Source organism: Hylobates moloch, unplaced genomic scaffold (assembly GCF_009828535.3).
Source record: "Hylobates moloch isolate HMO894 unplaced genomic scaffold, HMol_V3 SCAFFOLD_2, whole genome shotgun sequence".
NCBI lineage: Eukaryota > Metazoa > Chordata > Mammalia > Primates > Hylobatidae > Hylobates > Hylobates moloch.
Genome location: NW_026652277.1, coordinates 58,903,144 through 58,924,073, shown reverse-complemented (window position 1 = coordinate 58,924,073; position 20,930 = coordinate 58,903,144).

Sequence of the window (20,930 nt, the reverse complement as noted above, 5' to 3'; positions counted from 1 at the left end):
TCTATCAAGGATCATTCAGGAGACTAAAACTTGGCAATGCTCCCAGAATTTTAGTCACTTGCATCCAAACCCAAGAGGGAAGGATCAAGTTAACATGATCTTCTTCCTCTTTTCGTTTTATTCTCTTTGGGATCTCTCAAGCTAAGAAATTACACTGCACGTTTCTTGTGACCTCCAGCAGAGCTTGAGGAAGAGAAGAGTATCTAAATAACTGTTAGATTTATTTGTATTTTGAAAGCTTTAACAAGCTTCCTGAACTTGACCAGTTAAGCCAGACTGACAAAACCAAGGTTGGAATTTTTTATAAAGGAGGGATGGAGAGATGCATGTCATTTTATATATCAGTTACCTCCTCATTGAGGCCCTATCCCTAAACTTTAGCCACTGCTTCACTATCAGAACAATTAAAGATTTAAAACACGCCTTATAAACTTTCCTTCTAGGAAAATTACAGGTTTATAGTCATCTCCAGAAAATAAGGAACAAATACGCTTTTACATTGTCCATGATCTGTAATTGTTTTTTGAGATGAAGCCATTTTCAAGCCTTTGGAAGGGATGGCAGAGGAAAAACCAGGTGGCAGAAATTGCCTTGACTGTTTTTCCACCTGCCCAGTGTTTTAGCTTGTTTTAAAGGATGATCAAATGTATTGAATGTATTTAATTAACACATTCAACAAATTAGACAGGTGTGTGTTTGTTAGGCACCTACTATATGCCAGCAGTATTATAGGATCTGGGATACAATAATGGACAAATAAATGTCTCTGCTCTTCTAGAGCTTACATTCTAGTCACAGACACAAGCAAAAAATAAAAACAAATGAATGTATTTGGATAAGTATATATGTTGGGAGTTACCAGGGCTATGAAAAAAATATAGCTGAGGAAGAAATACACATTCATAGGAGAATGCTTATCCTAAAAGGAGGGAGGTAGGCCTCTCATTGAATATTTGAGCTCAGACTTGAAGGAAATGAGAGAGTGAGCATACATATATATATCTGGGTGAAGAACATTCCAAGCACAGGGAACAGCAAGTGTGCAAAGGCCCTGCAGAGACTCTTTGTGTATTAATGGCATGTTAATAGAAGGAAATGGGCTCTCATTTCCACTTAAGTAGTAATATCTGGTGGCAGTGCTGTGGGACTAGCCAGGGTTGGTATAGAATACACCAAAGAGGGTATTGGTAGAAACCTGGGTGGAAACTAAGTGTCCATCAATGGATGAATGAATAAAGAAAATGAGGTATATATACACAATGGAATACTATTCAGCCATTGGTGACATTGGTGACTATGTGGATGAACTTGGAGGACATTGTGTTAAGTGAAATAAGCCAGGCACAGAAAGACAAATACTGCATAATCTCACTTATATGTGGAATCTTGAAAATTTGATCACATAGATGCAGAGTGGAATGGTGGTTACCAGAGGCTGGGGGTGGTGAGGGTAGGGGGAGATGCTGGCCAAAGGATACATACTTACAGCAGGATAGAAAAAATAAATTTCAAGGGATCTACTAGAAAGCAAGGTGACTGTGGTCAATGATTATATATTATGTTCTTGAAAAATCTAGAGTAGATGTTATGTGCCCTTACCACAAAAATAACTACGTGAGGTAGTGCACATGTTAATTAGCTAGATTTGACAATTCCACAATGTATATGAACTACAAAACATCATGTTGTGCACTATAAATGCATATAGTATTACCTGTCAATTAAAAAATAAAAGAAAAAAAGGGTTTTGAATTTATGTAAGTATGCAAATCCAAGCATACTCATTTGAGACCATGATGTACACTGCAAAACTCTTTTTTCTTCCACTGACCTACTTACCAAAAGATCTCTGTGCTGTCCCAGATTTCAGACTTTCAGGCTTAAACATGTTGTCTGGGTTCTGACCATTTCAAAACTGCTTTATCACTGGCTTCAGTCTCCTTATGGATACATATTCTCTACATGTTTTTTCTTTCAGTTAATCTGACCTTGGTGCAAAGATTTTCTTTCTGTATATGAACTAGCTCTGCTGCCCCAAGGTTTCCTCCATATATAAGAATATAAATATGAAGTGCATTTGATGAAAGTAAAGGTTTTGAATCAAAGGGTATAATTTAGAAAGTTTAGGGTATTCAAAACTGTCCCCCTCTCCTGCCTTCTGAAAGAGCTCAATGTGTATTACTAAAGAATGAGGGAAACTGTTTCTAACTGTAGAAATAAATCCACTATGTATAATAAATCTGCAATATTGAGAAACAACTCTGCATGGTGTTGTCTAAGGTCAAGCTAAAGCTTCCCAGGAATTGGAATCTCAATAAATATTGGTTACATTGAACTGAACTTTGGCAGATTTTCTACTCTTTGTGTTGCATTTTTGGCAAATAATATTTTTAATAAGTACCTCCAGTAAATAACAGCAACGTTTGGGACAATTTAGTAAATGAGATACTTATTAAAAATATATAATGCCTTTGTTATTCTCTTAGTAACTCAGTGTAGATAGAATCTTAATTTACCACCTAGGGAAGCTCTACTGCATGACTTATTCCTTTTTAGAGCTTAATGGAACCTAGAAGATGCCTATGCTTATTTTGCATCCAGGAATATGAGCTCCAGAGAAGTTACAGAGGGTTAGAAAACAAGTTCCTGATTCTCAGGTTGGGATTTTTTTTCATTACAACATTCTGCCCTTCGTGGATTCCCATGATTGCATCACAGTCCAGAAGCATCTTACCTTTTCTTGAGCAGAAAATAGAGAAAACATACAGCAGTAAATCTGAAATTCTGGAGAGAACAAATTTCTTTTTACTAAACCTTTGGGTCATAATTTGGCCCAAGGCTGAGGCTAGATATAAGATGATATCCTGGTGTTACAAACAAATAGTTATGTCAGACAAACAAAAGATGCCTGCTTTTCTTTCTTACCATATTGACTATCTGGGTTGTTCTTTGACCAAACTTGTTTTGTCATCAGATAAAACTTGACGAGCTTTTCTAACTTACGATCAACCTGAGTGGAGCTCTTCAACAACTGGCTCAGAGTTCTGTGGAATGACAGAATAACAGCTCAGTCCATATTTTAAGCACAGTAACTAATTTCTTTCTTACTAGTCACGTAAAATGACTGTTCATTATTCTCTTATTTGCATTGGGTAATAAGGTAACAAAGCTGCTATTCATGTCAGCAATCGTTTTTCTACAAACAAAAGAACACAACTTAGGTAAATAGAAACCTCTCTGCTCCAAAAACAAATGCAAAGATTTTGATTCATAGCTTTGACTGAAGTCTTATAAAGGGTAACTTTTAATATATATGACTCATAAATAACAAATATACATTAAAAAATGAGACAGAGAAATTCCCCAATCCTAAGGTGGGCCTTGGTAATGTATAGTACTATTTTATATGCAAAGTTCAATGAATGATTACTTAAATCTCCCCCTCTCCTTCTCCAGTGGTCTCTTTTTCAAAAAAAGAAGCGTTGATACCTCAGATGGAAATAGACTCATAGCAATCAGGGGAAGTTGGGCAGTGTGGCAGTAGTTACAGAGTAAGCAATATTTTGATTTCATTTTTTTCTTGCTCAAGTATAAAATGTTAATGCTCCTTGCAAAAACCCCCACAGTTATTACTTCACCCAAATCTACTATGGAAAATAATACTCACAATAAAAAGAAAACAAAAGCATTTGCATAATAGTCATAATAAGAAAAATTAATAGATGTCTCCATTGAACTCTGCCTGCACATGACTTGCATAGATCTCATTCGGTAATAACACTCAGCTCATTACTTTTTATTTCATATTAAACATTTGAATCTAGAACTGTTCTATTTGTCTTGAGATTATTATTTCTTGATCTCTTTTATTTTCTTCTCATTTTCTCCAAGTTTAGTCATCTTGATGAAAGTCAAGAGAGGAAAAAATTGACAAAATAAATTGTCACCACATTCTTTTAAAGAGTCTACTACGTGCCAGACTATTCTAGGGACCAGGAAAACCAGTGATCCTCACTCACTTTGAGTTTACATGGCATGGGCAGGCAATAGACAATAAATAAATGGACACAGTAATTATTTCGTATTATAGGGGTTCATTTGGTTTGGGAATTCAGCTGGTGATGGTAGTTAACTGTAACTTGAAACCATGCATAACTCTGGGGCCAGAGCATTCCAGGCAGAGCACAAGACTCTCCATCAGAAGGGAGATTAGCATGCTTGAGGATGAGAAAGAAGACCTGAGCAGCTGGAGCAGAGTCAGTGCCACATGATAGGCAGGGATAGGCCAGAGTTTGAGAACCCTGAGAGGCCATAGTAAAGGGTCTGTACTTTATTCTAGCTATGGTGAGAAGTTGTTGGAGAATTTAAGCAGGACAACAATGTGATTTTATTTATTTATTTATTTATTTATTTATTTTTATTTATTTTTTTTATTTAAAGATTACCCTTGCTGTTGTGTAGAATAGAAGCAAGGAAACTGTTGTAATAATCCAAGTAAGAAATGATGATGTTTAGAATAAGGTAGTTGCAGTGAAGACAGAGAAAAGCAGACAGGTTTTAGATGCATTTTGAATGTAAATATACGAGGACTTGATGTATTAAGTGGCATTGTGGCAAGGATAGGGAGAAACTGAGGATAAGTTACTGGTGTTTGACTTGAGCAACTAGGTGAATAATGGTCTCATCTACCCAACAGAGGAAGCCTTGGGTGTGAGCTGGTTTGCAGAGGGAAAGAGCTCTGTGTTGGCCATAAGATCCTGGGGAGACACCAAGACTTCCAAGTGGAGCATTATTGTTAATGATACCTTCCATTTATAGATTATATCATATACTGTTATAATTTTTATTTGTATGACTGATGGATTGATTGCATGGGCAGATGAGGAGAGCTGGACATGAAGGAGATATAAGTGAAGAGAGGAGAGGACACAGAAGCAGGAAGGAGAATGTGCTCAAAGAAGAGATGATTGTTGGTGACTGCCATGCAGAATCTAGCCTTGGCTCTGCCATGTACCCCTGAGAGGAATATCAGTTCTCTTTCCTCTCCCATGTCCTCCTCTGACTATCTTTATGGGGACTGAAATGAGGCACTTTTCAAAAAAGCAATAATTGGCCCACATCTCCTTTCTTACACAATCATCATTTATCTTTGAGATGTTATCACACTTGATATATTTGCATTCTAGTTGTCATATTAAAGCTTCTTAGTCTATGAACTTCTAGATTCACTTAGATTTAGGAGCCAGGAAAAGAAAATATTTATTCTAATATGTTGACATTTACCACTCTGATATTTATATTTCAATAGGTATAACTTGAATGATTTATTTAAAGTATTTTCTAAAATCATAAAGTAACACTGAAGACAGATCTTACGAATGATGTATTTTCTATTATGTACTCAGTTGCCAACTGAATTTTAATTTTCAGAGGAATGCTATCTTAAATTACTAGATAATGTTTATGTCAGTAACTATAATATTTTTTATTTTTTTATTTTGGAACACATTCATAGGAAATAGCAAAGATAGTACAGAGGAGTACAGTGTAACTTTAATCTGGTAACAGGCACTATTTTAAAAATATGAATATAACACGTCCAACACAGGATAACCCAGATTCATAAAGCAAGTTCTTAGAGACCTACAAAAAGATTTAGAATCCCACACAATAATGGTGGGAGACTTCAACACTCCACTGATAATATTAGACAGATCATTGAGGTGAAAAATTAACAGATATTTGGACCTGAACTCAACATTAAAATGAATCTGATCTGTAGAGAATTATATTATCAGACCTCTACAGAACTCTCCAGCCCAAAACAAGAGAATATACATTCTTCTCATCGCTATATGGCACATACTCTATTAATTGACTAGCAGTCAGACGTAAAACAATCCTTAGCAATGCAAAAGAACCAAAATCACACCAAACACACTCTTGGACCACAGTGCAATATAGAAGTCAAAACTTTAAAAATTGCTCAAAACCATACAATTACATGGAAATAAAACTACCTGCTTCTGAGTGACTTTTGATTAAATAATGAAATTAAGGCAAAAATCAAGACGTTTTTTGAAACTAATGAGAACAAAGATACAACATACTGGAATCTCTGGGGTACAGCTGAAAGAGTGTTAACAGGGAAATGTATAGCACTAAACACCAACAACGAAAGGGAATATTTCAAATTAACAACCTAATATTACAACTGAAAGCATCAGAGAAGCAAGAGTAAACCAACCCCAAAGCTAGCAGATTAGAGGTAACGAAAATCCAAGCTGAACTGAAGGAAATCAAGACATGGAAAACCATTCAAAAGATCAGTGAGGCCCGCCTGCCCACCTGCCCGCCTGCCCGCCTGCCCGCCTGCCCGCCTGCCTGCCTGCCCGCCTGCCTGCCTGCCTCCCTGCCTCCCCCACCCCCTTTCTCTCTTTCGTTTTCTCTCTCTTTCTTTCTTTTTCTTTCTTTCTTCCCTCTGTGGCCCAGGCTGGAGTACAGTCGGCTCGCTGCAGACTCCCTGCCTCCGGCTCCCATGATTCTCCTGCCCTGGCCTGCGGGCTTCCTGGGATTGCCGGTGCGCGCCACCACCCCTGCCTGCTTTTTCTCCTTTGGCTGGAGGCGCGGTTTCGCCATGTTGGCCAGGCTGGTCTCCAGCTCCTGACCTCCAGTGGTCTGCCCCCCTCGGCCTCCCGAGGTGCTGGGACTGCAGACGGAGTCTCACTCACTCCGTGCTCAGTGTTGCCCCGGGCTGGAGTGCGGTGGCGTGGTCTTGGCTCGCTGCAGCCTCCACCTCCCAGCCGCCTGCCTTGGCTTCCCAGGGTGCTGGGATTGCAGCCTCTGCCTGGCCACCGCCCCTTCTGGGAGGTGGGGAGCATCTCTGCCTGGCTGCCCATCGTCTGGGAGGTGAGGAGCGCCTCTGCCCGGCCACCCCATCTGGGAAGAAGTGAGGAGCGCCTCTGCCCAGCTGTCCCATCTGGGAGGTCTACCACGGAATCCAGAAGCAATGTGGGGGCTGGACGTGGTGGCTCACGCCTGTAGTCCCAGCACTCTGGGAGGCAGAGGTGGGTTGATCACTTGAGGCTAGGAGTTCGAGACCAGCCTGGCCAACATGGCGAAACATATGAAAAATACAACAGACAAACCAACCAACCAACCCAGCGACAACAAAACAGGTCTACCCTGGAGTCATACTCTAATTTTTTCTATTTTCCTCCTTTTCTGATCCTTTATTCCACTTTCTTTTTCTTCCTCTTCTTTCTCCTTCTTCTTTGTCAAATAGAGGATTGAGTTATTATCATTGATCCCTACAAAGTCCCTCTCTCATTTATTTTCTTTCATTCCCACCCCCCATTTCTATTCCCCGTCTTCCCATGTGCAACCTTCCTAATATGTTTGATATGCATCTTTTTGTTTGTATGTATTTTTAGAAAATGTTTATTGTTTTGTGTGCAAAAAAGTTAATAAAAAAAGAACATGGCACATGGATACATATGTAACAAACCTGCACATTGTGCACATGTACCCTAAAACCTAAAGTATAATTAAAAAAAAATAAATAAATAAAGAAAGAAAGAAAAAAAATTACACTAATTAACACATTGTATTAGTATGTTAAGTTACACACATTAATTTCTAATGTTAAACCATCCTTGCATTCCTTGGATTATTCCAAATTGGAATAATCCAAATTTGGTTATAATTTATTATTTGATAAAATTCTGTTTAGTACATTAGTATCTATGTTCATGAGTGAAATTCAGTTGCAATATTTTGATACGGTTGCCAGATTTTAATTTCAAGGACACTGTAACCTCATTAAATGAGCTGAAAATGTAAAAAAAAAAAAAAAAAAGATCAGTGAGCCCAGAGTAGGTTTTTTGAAAAAAATGATGAGATAGATAGGTTGCTAGCTAAACTAATAAAGAAGAAAAGAGAAGATTGAAATAAACACAATTAGAAACAACAAAGGAAATGTTACCACTCACCACACAGAAATAAAAATAACCGTCAGAAACTACTATGAACACCTCTATTCACACAAACTAGAAAACCTTAAAAAGATGGATAAATTCCTGGACAATACAACCTCCAAAAACTAAACCAGGAAGAATTTGATTCCCTGAACACACCAAAAATGAGATCTGAAATTGAATAAATGATAAATACCCTACCAACCCCCCAAAAAGCCCAGGATCAGATGGATTTAGAGCTGAATTTTACCATATGTACAAAGAAGATCTGGTGTCATTTCTACTGAAACTAATTTTAAAAATTGAGAAGGAGGGACTCCTCCCAACTCATTCAATGAGGCCAGCATCATCCTGATACCAAAACCTGGCAGACACACAACAAAAACAGAAAACTTCAGGCCAATATTCTTGATGAATATTAATGCAAAAATCCTTAATAAACTACTTGCAAACCAAATCCAGCAGTGCATCAAAAAGTTAATCCAAAATGATCAAGTAGGCTTTTTCCCTGGAATGCAAGTTTGGTTCAACATACACAAATAAATAAATGTAATCCATCGCATAAATATAACTAAAGACAAAAACCACATGATTATCTCAATAGATGCAGAAAAGGCTTTTGATAAAATTCAATGTCTTTTTATGTTAAGAACTCTCAGTAAACTAGGTATTGAAGGGACAAACATCAAAATAATAAGTCATCTATGGCAAACCCACAGCTAACATCATACTGAATGCAGAAAAGTTGGAAGCATTCCCCTTGAAAACTGATACAAGACAAGGATGTCCTCTCTCAACACTCCTATTCAACATAGTATTGCAAGTCCAGGCCAGAACAATCAGGCAAGAGAAAGAAATAAAGGCATCCAAATAGGAATAAAGAAAGTCAAACTGTCCCTATTTGCAGATGACACGGTTCCATATATAGAAAGCCCTCTGGGTGTGGTGGTGGGTGCCTGTGGTCCCAGCTACTCAGAGAGGCTGAGGCAGGAGAATGGCGTGAACCCGGGAGGCAGAGCTTGCAGTGAGCCGAGATTGCGCGACTGCACTCCAGCCTGGGCGATAGAGCAAGACTCCATCTCAAAAAAAAAAAAAAAAGAAAGAAAGCCCTGTAGTCCTGTAGTCTTGGCCCAAAGCTTCTTCAGCTGATAAATAACTTCAGCAAAGTTTTAGGATACAAAATCAGCATACAAAAGTCTCTGGCGTTCTTATACACTAATGACAGCCAAACTGAGAGCGAAATCAGGAATGCAATTCCATTCACAATTTCCACAAAATAAATAAATAAATAAATTACCTAGAAATGTAGCTAACCAGGGAGGTGAAAGAACTCTACAGTGAGAATTACAAAACACTGCTCAAAGGAATGAAATAATACAAACAAATGGAAAAACATTCCATGCTGATGGATAAGAAGAATGTATATCATTAAAATGTCCATATTACCCAAAGCAATTTACAGAGTCAATGTTATTTCTATCAAAGTACCATTGATATTCTTGACAGAACTAGAATAAACATTTTAAAATTTATATGGAACTAAAAAGGAGCCTGAATAGCCATGGCAATCCTAAGCAAAAGAACAAAGCTGGAGGCATAATGTTACCTGACTTTAAACTACAAGGTTACAATAACCAAAAGCAGCATGGTACTGGTACAAAAACAGACACATAGGCCAGTGGAACAGAATATAGCCTCCAGAAATAGGACCATACACCTATAACCATCTCATCTTTGAAAAAGCTTCCAAAAATGAGCAATGGAGAAAGGACTCCCTATTCAATAAATGTTGCTGGGAAACTGGCTAGCTATATGCAGAAGATTGAAACTGGACCATTTTCAAATGCCATATACAAAGATCAACTCAAGAAGGATTAAAGACAAATATAAAACCCAAAGCTATAAAAACCCTGGAAAACAACCTAGGCGATACCATTCTGGATGCAAGAACAGGCAAAGATTTCATGATAAAGACGTTAAAAGCAATTATAAGAAAGGAAAAATTGACAAATAGAGCTAAACTAATTAATTAAACTAAAGAGCTTCTGCACAGCAAAAGAAACTATCAACAGCATAAACAGACAACCTACAGAATGGGAGAAAATATTTACAATCTATGCATCTAACAAAGGTGTAATATCCAGTATCTATAAAGAACTTAAACAAACTTACAAGGAAAAACAACTCCATTAAAAAAGGGGGGCATGGGACATGAAGAAATACTTCTCAAAAGAAGACATACACACTGCCAACAGTCATATGGAAAAAAGCTCAACATCACTGATCATCAAAGAAATGCAAATCAAAACCACAATGAGATACCATTTCACACCAGTCAGAATAGTTATTATTAAAAAGTAAAAAAATAACAGATGCTGGTAAGACTGAGGAGAAAAGGGAACCCTTATACATTATTGGTGGGAATATAAATTAGTTCAACCATTGTGGAAAGCAGGGTGGTGATTCCTCAAAGAGCTAAAAACAGAACTACCATTCAACCCAGAAATACTGTAGAACTTGGGTTATATAATAATTATATACTAAAAGGAATAGAAATTGTTCTATCATAAAGACACAGGCACACAAATATTCATTACAGTGCTATTTGCAATAGCAAAGACAGGGAATCAACCCAAATGCCCATCAATGACAGATTGAATAAATAAAATGTGGCACATATACATTATAGAATACTATGCAGCCATAAAAAGAATGAGATCATGTCTTTTGCGGGAACATAGATGGAGCTGGAGGCTATTATCCTTAGGAAACTGATGCAGGAAAAGAAAACCAAATCCTGCATGTTCTCACTTATAAGTGGGAGCTAAATGATGAGAACTCATGAACACAAAGAGGCAAACAACAGATATTGGGGCCTACTTGAGGGTGGAGGTTGGGAGGAGGAGAGGATCCTAAAAAAATAACTATTGGGTACTAGGCTTAGTACCTGGGTGATGAAATAATCTGTACAACGAGCCCCCATGACAGTGGTTTATCTATATGGCAAACCTGCATATAGTACCCCTCAACATAAAATAAAATTATTTTAAAAATATGAATATATTTACCTTTAATTTGAAAGGGAAAAACCTCTCTCACAATTAATTGAGTCTTTTGGTGAAAAAATATTCATTTCTATTGTGTATATATCCAGAGTGGAATCACACGGTATGCATATGTTGATGACTAGCTGTTTAGTAATAAAAGTAATATATGTTCATTACATTTAAACACTTAAAATACAATAGCAAAAAGAAGAAGAAAAAATTAAACTACTTTAATCCAAGAACTCATATAAATATTGTAAAAATGTGTGTGGAAAGCCTTCCTGTGTGGGTGAAGGGAGAGTGTTCCCAGAAAAGGGATAAGCTTGCTGAAGCACAGACTTCTAGAAAATGTATCACTTTTAGAACATAACTTTTAAGAACTGCAGGAATGACAGAATGTCAAAGTGTAAGTGTAGCAGAAGTCTAGGCAGAACTTGGTAGAAGCCTATTAGTGGAGGACCTTATAACACCCAACCTAACTTTTGCCTTTATCCTAAGAGCAATGGGAAAGCCGTCCCAAAATTTGGAGATGAGAAATAACATGATCTGATATGTGTTTTAGGAAGATCATCTCTGCCTATGGTATAGAGAATGGCCTGGAGTGTGCCAAGACTTGAGGCAGGAAATGAGATTTTCTAGTAATCCAGGCAAGGGATGATGAGTATGTAGACAGGTAAAATGTCAGTGGACACAAATAGGGTTTGGAGGGTTATTGATAGGATTTGGGTGGTGAGACAGGGACAAGTCCAGAAGACAGCCCAGTGTTCTTGCTTGAATTATGAAGTAGCTGGTGGTTTCATTCACAACAAGAGAAGGGGAGATCCGGAGCCAAGAGGGAGATGATGCATTGGCTTTGGATTTACTTGAGTGAGGTGAATCATGTAAATGAATATGTCCAGGAGACAGTAGAAACACAGTTTCTTAATTCAGGAGCAGTCCAAGAGTTATTAGTAAATAAATGGTTACTTGTGTAAAGGAATTTGAATGAACGAATAAGGAATAAGACAGAGACAGAAGCCTGAGGAACAGCAATTAAAATAAAATGAAAGAGAAAGAAGACTCTGCAAAATAAACTGAGGCAATTGTAGCCACAGAGGAAATAGTGTAATCAGAATTGCGTAATGTCAGGGAAGCCAAAGGAAGAAAGATGTGCAGGAATAGGAGTGTAGGCAGCAGGGTCAACAGTTCTGAGTGGTCATATGGAAAGAAGAAGTACTAGATCTGTATACACGCTCATCCTACCTAGTTTAATCAATATGAATATTCACAGACCTCTAGAAGCATAAGTTTTTCAAATACTGAGAACAATTATAATTACCACTGCCTAGGTGGTAAGAATCTCACATAATATTTTATTTGAAGAAAGTTATTGATAAGATTTGGAGACTGACTTATGTGAGTATGAAATGGAAAGGCCATGGAAAGATGTCAGAGGTGGGATGCCGGGGCACAAAGCACTCTCCATAGTGAGGGGCAAGGGAGGTGTAGGGGTATTCCTAACTCTGAACTCCCCTTACAGCCAATTAACACGGCTGGTAGAGAGAAAGGGATAGACAGGCATATTAGCTCATCAACTGGGAGTGATCCCCAGCAGGAGCCGAAGAGGAAAGCTGATGTCAACACTTAAATGAAATTGAAGGAGGGGAATGGATAACATTCTGGAGGAGAAAGAGATGACTTGCCAGGAAACAACAGGTGATGAGAGGATGTGGAGAAATAGGAACACTTTTACACTGTTGGTGGGACTGTAAACTAGTTCAACCATTGTGAAAGACAGTGTGGCGATTCCTCAAGGATCTAGAACTAGAAATACCATTTGACCCAGCAATCCCATTACTGGGTATACACCCAAAGGATTATAAATCATGCTGCTATAAAGACACATGCACAAGTATGTTTATTGCAGCACTATTCACAATAGTAAAGACTTGGAACCAACCCAAATGTCCATCAATGATAGACTGGATTAAGAAAATGTGGCACATATACACCATGGAATATTATGCAGCCATAGAAAAGGATGAGTTCATGTCCTTTGTAGGGACATGGATGAAGCTGGAAACCATCATTCTCAGCAAACTATCGGGAGTACAAAAAAACCAAACACCGCATGTTCTCACTCATAGGTGGGAATTGAACAATGAGAACACTCGGACACAGGAAGGGGAACATCACACACCGGGGCCTGTTGTGGGGTGAGGGGAGGGGGGAAGGATAGCATTAGAAGATATACCTAATGTAAATGACGAGTTAATGGGTGCAGCACACCAACATGGCACACGTATACACATGTAACAAACCTGCATGTTGTGCACATGTACCCTAGAACTTAAAGTATAATTAAAAAAAAGAAAAAGAAAAGAGAAAAAGGAGAATGTATTTTCATATCACTTCTGTAATTAAAAATATAATTAAAAAAAGAAAGAGATGACTTGTAATATATCTCTTTCTGGCATTCTACACTGGCTGACTTGTATGCTCTTATCATCAATAATCCTTAGGAAGCAAAGAAACACACCACTAATCCAGTGCTTTTCAGTGATAAATAGCCCTAGTAGAGTCAACAGTATTTAGTGTGTGACAGTTTAGATAATGTTTTTGATTTGATTCAAGCCAAAGTGTTTAATGGCTTAAAATTGGAACATTTCCCTGCCTTTTTTATGTCTTCCAGAGAGGGAGGTAGAATATCTCACTACCATTCTGGATATTATTATCGTTTTTTAATTAGAAGAAATTGAAAAAGAGAAAACAGAAAAGATCCCAGGTCTCACACTCTGGGACTATGCTAGGCCTAGTGGATCCAGCTGCCAACAGCACGTGTGTTGTTTTCTTCTTAACTGTATTTGCTATTTTCTTTTGTTCAATTCTACAAGCACAAGTTGTGCAAAACCATGTTAAGCCAACATATGGAGGAACACGGATGAAAGGCATGGCTTTTTCTTCTTCAAAAGCAGACTGTTCCATGAAGGCAGTGTCAAAATCCACCATATTTGTATCTATACTCCCAGCACCTAGTACATAAAAGGTGCTTAAAAATATTTGCTTAATGAACATACGAGTATTGCATTGAGGCCAGGCACATATACAAGTAAGTTTAATATAGAGACACTGTGATTCATGCTGTAAAAGCAGCACAGATATTGCTGATAATATCTGCAGGGAAACACTCAGATATCTGAACACAGGCACAATACACAATCTACTTCATATTAATAATAAGCAAATAAAATTGTAGATTCATATGATGTGAAACTCAAAAATACCTTTAAGATCATCTTAGATACATTCTTGTTTCAAACCATGTCAAAGCTGCACATGATACAGGGTCTCAACAATAAAATATATCTTAATCCACGTTCTGAGACTGAGTTTATAACCTCTGTTTGGTAGACACTGTCATATTTACCTGTTAAAATTTGAAAAGCTTGTATTTTGCAGATCTCTCTTTGCAATATTTGGTTTCATGTCTACAGTATTGAGTTATTCTATGGGAACCGGAAACATTCCTACCAGGTAAATATTTTGAGTATATTTGACAAAGAAATACAAGAGTGTCTGTGGGGTGACTTCACTAAACTATCAATAGAAATCAAACACTAAAACCAAGAGTGCAACAATATGACTGTGTGCAATGGTTCTTTGAAAAGTTCTATTTATGAGCTGATACACTTTAATTTTTATAAAAAGTGAAGTCTCTTAAATTATAGACTTCTGTAAAGAGATGAAGAATTAAACTGATTTCAGGGAAGCCATTTAGAATTAAACCTTTCCTTTCAATGAAAAATTCTTGGGCAAGAAGGATAATTTAACAAGTATTTCTATTAATTCTATTAGCATCTGAACAGATTGAGGCAATCTGTTGCAGAAAAAGAGAAGTGAATGAAAGGCACTCCATCCATCTCGTGTACCAGCCCTGCCTCTGTTGCCAGTGCTATTATCTTTGGAGTTTCTATTTCCTCATCAGATAGATGAAGGAGTTGGGTTAGATTAGTTGTCTATAACCATACAATTCAACTCCTCCTTAGTATAATAAAAATTCTGTATTATTCTTTACTATCCAGAATTATATTATATTATAATAATTATATTATGATTTACTATCCAGATTATACTGCAGAAGCAACATTATCTCTGTGCACACAAAATTTAGTGAAATTGAATATAATAATATATCTATAAGGTGGAAATAAAGGGAAAGCAATTTATATTTAAATAATATGGATTTTATTATATAAATACTCTGGAACACATAACAAAGCAGACAGATGCTTGAACTTTTTTTATAATAAGTCTACGTTTGAGAGAAGCATGTAGAGCCACTCAACATAAGAAGTATACAGAAATGAAAGCCTAGAAATCTGAGTGTGGACAATAGAATTAAAAAAAATTGGGATAATTAATATTAGACCTGGCTGATTTGTAGGTGACAAAAGAAAGGAAATGAAGAAAATTAGTATGGCATTTTTGTCAAAGTCACCAAAGATGTTCAACACATCTTTGGTGACTTTGACAGCTTTATTTGCTGTTTCTTTGAAAAATGTTATTTACTCTGGATGCTTTTCCTACTTCATTTGGAAAAAAATGTTGGCAGAGTGAGCACATTGGTAGTTCAAATTCCATGGGGATACAAATGGAATAGCAAGAGCTAGGAGGGTTGTTGCCTTTTATGGTGTGCTCAGAAGGCCTCTCTCAAGAGGGAACATTTGCACAGAGAACATAAAGAAGCAAAAAAGATGGTCTAAAGCAGAGGAAGACTCTGAAGAAGTGTGTTGACATGTGCCAAGCAACTACAAGGAGGCCAGCTCAAGAAGTCTGCAGCAGATAGCACAACACAAAGTGTGGTTGTGGCAGAGGATGAGGCAGAGAGGTGCGTGTGGGGTACTGGAAGTGGAGTCTTGAAATGGTGTCTTGAAAGCCACTGTATAAACTACTGACTTTTATCTTAGTTAGATGGGAAGCCACTTAAATTTAATGTTGAGCTAAGTAGTAACATGATAAGCATTGCATTTTTATGGGAGCTTCTATTTCTTTCATTCATTCAAAAATGAATGCATTTATATTTGAAAACAGTGTGTAGGGCTGTAAAGGAAAATGTAAGTAGACAAATTTGACCAATTAGTAGACTGTAGCAATACTGCAAGTGGGAGATGCTGGTGGCCTGGGCCTTAGTGGTAGCAGGAGAGGAACTAATAAGTGATTGAAATTTAGATATGTTAAATAGGAGCAGATAGAAGTAGCTGGTGTATTGTGTGTGGTCATGGGACAAAGGGAAGAGTCATGACTGAAACCAAGGTTGAGACTTGAGCAACGTGAGGAGGGGACTAGGATTTACTGAAATGGAAGACTTAAGCAGAAGAAGGGCTGTGTGCAGGAGAGAAAACAGGAGTTGAATTTGCCATATTTGAGATGGCGATTAGACATTCCAATAGTGATTGTGAAGAGGTAACTGGATAAAGAAGCATGGAGTTTGGAAAGAGGTCTGAGCTGGAAATATAAATTTTGGATTTATCAGTGTAAGATGGTATTTAAAACTATGAGATGACATGAGATTGTTAAGGGAGTGAATGCAGGAGAAAAGAGAAGAGGAGAAGGCCTGAAGTTAATGGAGTGGATTTATTTGTGGAGACTGAGCAGGAGTAGCAGAAACGTATAAAGGGAATCAAGAGAGAATGGTGTTCTGGAAATCCAGTGAAGATATATGCTTCTAGATCAGCTGTGTCCAGCACTTCTGATTGGTTATGATGAGGACTGATATTGACAATTGTCATTAGCAACACATCTTTGGTGACTTTGACAAGAATTGTTTTTATGGGATAGCGAGGATGAAAGCCTTAATGAAGTAAGTTCAAAAGAGAAACAAAAGCTAAGACAGTAAGCGTAGACCCTTTTTTGAAGAATTGTGCTGCAAGTGGTAGTAGAGAAGGAAGAGGCCCAGAGATTTTTTAGTTTTTACTTATAATTTTTTAAGATGTGAGATTATAGAACATTGTGGATAGATGGGAATAATCTTCCAGAAGAGCGCTATCCAACAGAACTCTCTGTGAGACAGAAATGTTCTATCATTCATGTCCATGCTATCCTATAGAGTAGCCACTGGTCACATGTGGTTACTGAGCACTTGAAATGTGGCTAGTATAACTGAGAAACTGAATTTTAAATTTTATTTAATTGTAGGCCATTTGAATTTAAAGAATCACATGAGTTAGTGGCTAGTGAATTGGACAGCATAGCTCTAAAGAGAGGAAAGTTAATGAAACAGAAGAGAGAAGGTCAGCTGCTGCAGTGATAACCTTGAATAGCTGAAAGTGAAAGAAATCCCATAGAGTTGAAGGGGTTGGCCTTAAAAAGGGGCACAGTAGTTGATTCACTGTAACAGAAGGTATAGAAGTTGGTTCAGATACTGGCATATTGGTAGAGTGGTGGTGGTGGGTGGATGAAATTTCTTTTCTGATTGCTTATTTTGTTAAGTGAAATAGGAAGCAAGGTCTCTAGGCTGTGTGAGACAGTACAAAAGTAGTGTTGGAGTAATAGAGAGTAGAAGGGTTTTCCAAGGAGCTCCTTAAGATTAGTGGTCACGAATTTAGAGACACCAGTTAGCATGGTTTTATGTTTTTCTTCACTCATATTCAGGAGACCAAGGTGCAGCTGAATTTACTTGGAATTAGGACTTTGGCAGAAAACTTAATCAAAGGAAAAAGGGGCAAGGGAAAGATTAAACTGAAGGACCGGGGAGGCTAAGCTGGTTAGGAGCAAAGCAAGAACATGAGGAGATAAAGGACGGTGAAAAGGTAAAGGAACAATGGATTGTAAACACTTTTACCTTATTAAATAAATGACTCAACATGGAGATTTTGAAGGTGAAATTCTAGGTGTTTCTTGCTATCATCAATGGTCCAATAGTTTTTTTTTCTTTTTTTTACTGTAACAGTTGCAGGGGAATTTTTAATTTTTTGCATTCATTGTTTCAGAATTCCATATGGTTGTTTTCAGGAATCCACTCCAAGTGAATTTTGTCCAATTTTTAAAATACTAGAAAAATGGCAAATTTCCAGTTTCTACTAACTTTGTGATATGTATGCACCCTGTTTAATGCTTTGTGTTTTGAAGGACAGTTTTGCACTCTCAGAATCCTGCAGGTCAAATATTATTTATACATATTACTAAGAACTATTCACATTCTTTGGTGATAAAATTTTAATTAAATCAACATTATTTTACATAAATGAGTCATTTGTTAAGGCTTATAAATCTTTGGATTGTACACAGAGCTTCATTTACACATATGTATCTGGAGTGCAACCCTTTCATGACACACTTTTATGCAGACGATTTGCCTTATCTTGTGTTATCGAGTCACAAAAGCACATGGAATAACAGATGATGCTTTTATGAGATAAGAAGTGGTCATTAGCTCTGTTGTACACCTGTAGTATTTAAGATCAAGACCCATAGCAAAATCAATACCATAAGTTTACAATTCTGGGTTCCCAACCTGCCTTTAATAAAAAGTCCATCTTTTATGTACTGCCTCTCAAACACTTGTTGCTTTTGAGTCAAGGCCTTTTTAGTATCTTCAAGGTTTGTGTGATGAATATGAATTTTACATTAAAATCTTAAGTCTATGGGAAAATTCACATTCCTTTTACACATTCAAGTGATATTAAATTTGACCCTTACTCCCCATTCCACCAGAACTATGGGATATTTCATTTCAGTCTTTAATGGGATCCTTGATTTCTATCACCTTACTTCCTAGAGACTTCTAAGGTCCCAGGAAACATGTACAAAAAAAACAAACAAACAAAATCACAAAAAACATTTGGAGAATGTCCCCCTTGTCTTGCTATTCCTAAAAGACCCATTTTCCAAACCCACGTGTCCATTGAATTGCAGAGCTGCATGTTTGGAGCACAGAAAGCCCAAGCATGGAACACAGATCAGGAGACCACAGTTGGAGTTCAGAAATTTTTGCCAAGTTGAAAACTCCAATCTTGGGTCTAAATTTCCCATGTATAAAATGCAACCATTTTCCCAGAATCCTGTCACCTCTCTGGAGACCTGACAGGAGAGGTCCAGCTCCTCATTCCAAGTAGAAAGTCATATGTTTATGTACTTCTTTTCTTTTTTCTTTTTTTCCTTTTTTTTTTTTCCTGAAATAGAGTCTTGCTCTGTCGCCCAAGCTGGAGTGCAATGGTGCGATCTCAGCTCACTACAACCCCCCTCCCGGGTTCAAGCGAGTCTCCTGCTTCAGCCTCCTGAGTAGCTGGGATTACAGGCATGAGCCACCACTAATTTTTTTGTATTTTTAGTAGACATGGTGTTTCACCATGTTAGTCAGGCTGGTCTCGAACTCCTGACCTCATGATCCACCTGCCTTGGCCTCCCAAAGTGCTGGGATTACAGGCTTGAGCCACCACGTCCGGCCTTATGTATTTCTTAGTCCTGGATAATATACCTTCTCTTTCCTTCTCAGGTCTCTTTCCGTTCAAAGATACTGTTCTCTTTATCCTCTCCACTCCAGAATTGCTATGATAACCTCAATTACTTTAGGCTTTTACAAAAAATAAAATGCTAGTCTTTAGAGATATTCTGCTTTAGACCCAATTAATTTGGAGCTCCCCTAGGGCAAGAGAGTACAAAGTGGGCAGGGAGCACAAAACATAAAATAATGACTCCATAAAGTATCCTCCCCAGGCTTGGAAAGGGCATCTCCATGCTGATCTGAGCTTTGGCCCTGACCTACCTGCTATTCAGTTAGTCATGTGCTGAAGGAGAGTAACAAATGCAGCACATTCTGAAATTCTCATTCTTAATGCTGTTATTCTTCTGAGTAGGGTAATATCTTATCTAATTAGAGCTTTGCCACTAAAACTTACTGTGGCATCCAGTTGCACGTAGCAGGGCTAACAATGCACCCTATTGCTTGTTCCTGGAAGAAAACAATAGCAAATTCCAAAGGCCTGTTCTGGCAGGACTGCAGCCAGAATGACCTACTTCTCTAATGCCCTACTGGCCTACTAAAATTACTGAGGTTCTGAGCTGTGTCATACGATCACCTACAATAACAGCTACTCAGGAGATCAAGCTCCAAAGGAGGAAGCACATTTCTGCTTCACTGAGTTGCGCCAGAATCTCCATTTACTGGTGCTTTCAGTGAAGACAAATGTGGTTCAGGGAAAAATAAACCTCCTAATTCATGGGGCTCACAATACAAGACTTATAACAAACAGAAAAACTCTTTTTGACCTGGTGAACAGACTCAGAGATAGGCTCTTGAGTTTCTCCAACTCTGTACTATATTTTTTAGATATTGGCTATATGTATATTTTTTAATTTCAATAGCTTTTAGGGTACAAGTAGCTTTTGATTACACGGATGAATTGCATAGTGGTAAAGTTTGAGATTTTAGTGCACTCATCACCCAAGTAGTATACATTGTACTCAAGATGTAGTTATTTTATCCCTTACCTTCCTCTAACGCTCCCTGCTCTGAGTCTCCAAAGTCCATTATATCACTCTCTATGCCTTTGCAAACCCATAGCTTAGCTTCCACTTATAAGTGAGAACATACGGTGTTTGGTTTTCCATTCCTAAGTATAAGCCAGTATAGTTCACACATTCATTATAATAGCAGTCCAATATTTTAGCTTCCTGTTTGTTAAAATAAAAATTCGAAAGCAGAATAAATCGACTTTTTTTTTTAAAGTAGACCTATTTCTGAATGATCAGTGCTTAGAAGCAAGATAAAGTAATTATTTTAAAACTGTCCAAGGCCGGGCATGGTGGCTCACACCTGTAATCCCAGCAGTGTGGGAGGCCGAGGCAGGTAGATCACTTGAGGTCAGGAGTTCAAGACCAGCCTGGCCAACATGGGGAAATTGTCTCTACTAAAAATACAAAAATTAGC